Source organism: Amborella trichopoda, chromosome 1 (genome assembly GCF_054954075.1).
Source record: "Amborella trichopoda isolate Santa Cruz 75 chromosome 1, AtrichopodaSantaCruz75HAP2 v2.0, whole genome shotgun sequence".
Lineage (NCBI taxonomy): Eukaryota > Viridiplantae > Streptophyta > Magnoliopsida > Amborellales > Amborellaceae > Amborella > Amborella trichopoda.
In genome coordinates, this window is record NC_142336.1 from 49867259 (window position 1) to 49869539 (window position 2281).

The window sequence follows — 2281 nt, forward strand, 5'->3', positions numbered from 1 at the left end:
CTCAATGAGAGTCGTTTGATAAAAAAATTAAAGGAGAAAGTCGAAAAACCTTTTTCCCCATTTTTACTCTAGGAAAAGCTTTTTATGTTCTTCCTATAACATAAAAGTTCTATCCTCCCCTACCATCTAGCCGTCCATTTTTTATCAAGATAGTCACTCACTGTTTGATCTTAGATCCAACATCTCAAATTATTATTTTTAGTTGTTTTAATACAATTTTTCTGAATATGAAATTAGGTACATGTCATCTTCTCATTGGGGCGAAACTATAAAAAAATATTAACAGTAATTTTTCAATAAAAATTAATGATCAAAATATCTTTTGAAACTTTTAAAAGTATTTTGGTCATTTTATTTTATTAAAAATACTTTTTTTATACTTTTCGTTAATGCGAATTTAATAAAAAAATGGACGTCCAAAATTTGATATCAAAATACTTTGTAAAAAAAAATTAAAAATAACTTAACTCTCTATTAAAAAATAGACAGGTTGAATAAGGGAGAAGAGAGAACTCCTATGTTGTAGGGAACAGCTGTCCCTTCACTATTTACCTTAACAAAGTTACCGCGCGAGGGTTTCGTGAGCGACAACTTTCACCCTAAATGTTTTCCTAACTTTCACCATCCCTCCTTTAAAACGCACAGACGCCACTTCTTTTTAAACGCTAAACTTTTTGAAATAAATAAATAAATAAATAAATAAATAATAATAATAATAATAATAATAATAATAATAAAAGCTCACTCGCTCCTCACCCGCTCTCTCTCCGTCAGAGAGCTCTACCGGTGCTAAAAGCATCATGAAGAAGATAATCCGCAAAAATCAGTGAGTTTTTTATCTTTTTTACTGTTTATTAAGCAGGTAAACCCACTGTTAATTTGTAACTCACTGATAAACCCGCAAAAAATCATTTTCGGTTAAGTTAATTTGTATTATTTTCTTCTTTTTCTTTTTTTTTTTCTGGTTATTCTCAATGTAAAGATTCATGTTAAGGAGTTCGGGTTTTTTTCTCTGTTCTTCGATTATTTTGGATCAAAACTTATGATTGGGGATTTATTCAATGATTTTTGGTGAAAAGAGCTGCATATTGAACAAACCCGCCTAAACATGGATTTCTCTCTCGATTTGCATTCAAATCCATTGAAATCTGGTGCGATTTTTCTTGATTCATCCCTTTACATGATCAATATATTCAATTTTTCAGTATTTTATTTTCAATATTTTTTTGTTTTTTTTTTCTCAGTTTTTTTTTTTTATTTATAGCTAATATCACTATTGATGGATCTCGAACTGTCCATGTTTTCCAAATTTGGGTCATTTTTTGTTTTTGTTTTTCTTTTTCTTTTTTTTTTATGTTTGTTTTCTTTTTTTTATTTGTGCTTTGTTATGGTGTGATAAATGTGCTCGAGCACTTCTTAATTTGGTTTCGAAGGTACCTATAAATTAGGGTTTAATTCCATGGTGTATCAACACCATCATTTGTAGATCTCTTACTTTTAACACTTTTTTATTATTGCAATCTCTATAGCTCATTATTGCAAAAATTGGAGTGAAGGATTGGCCTCTATCTCTCTCACACACACATTTTCAGTTTGTCTCTTACTAGTTTCTGGGTTCGATATTCCTTGAATAATCTCCTTTTCCCATCTTAGTATTCACAATTTAGTCTCTCTTTTGTTACATAATTTAGTCTCTCTTTTGTTACATTAACTCTCAAGTGCACCATTTTTTTTACTAGTTTATTGAACTTCTAGGTTTTTTTTTTTTTTGGATTGATAATATTCTATACAAGTAGACTTTGTTCCCTGCATCACTGTTGTATTACCTACTAAGTCCATAGGGGAAGGTAAAGTTATCGGGTGAGATGTTTTCATGTAACATGGGGGTGTAAAGAGCGCATTAGATGGGCATGGACTTGATGACAATATTCTTCAATATTTATGTAAATATTGGTATTCCTTGAATCTATTTACATTTTTTATAATATATTGGATGAATGGAAGTAATCTTATTTAATTACATAATATTTAAAAAAAACTGCATGTCGCACATCATATCAATGAAATTCATAATTTACAAGTACTATAGGCAGTTTCCAGCTTTCCCATTATCAAACAGGGGAAATTACCCACACCAAAGTTTATCAAACAGAGTTTCTAGATTCATCTACCAATTTTAACGTGCATTCCAGAATCTAGGAAGTAAGCAGCAGTGGTAATTCCTAATCTTCATCTGCATTCCAGAATCTAAGAAGTGAGCAGCAGTGGTAATTTCTAAGGA

At 30.3% G+C, this 2281-nt stretch overlaps 1 long non-coding RNA gene across 1 annotated transcript; it reads left to right on the forward strand.

Annotated features, from left to right (window-relative positions):
* The first annotated feature begins 773 nt into the window (after positions 1-773).
* LOC148783904 (uncharacterized) lies at positions 774-1967 on the forward strand. The gene is made up of 2 exons (XR_016058230.1): positions 774-826; positions 1530-1967. It is a non-coding gene; the product is annotated as an uncharacterized LOC148783904 (long non-coding RNA).
* Positions 1968-2281: the final 314 nt, after the last annotated feature.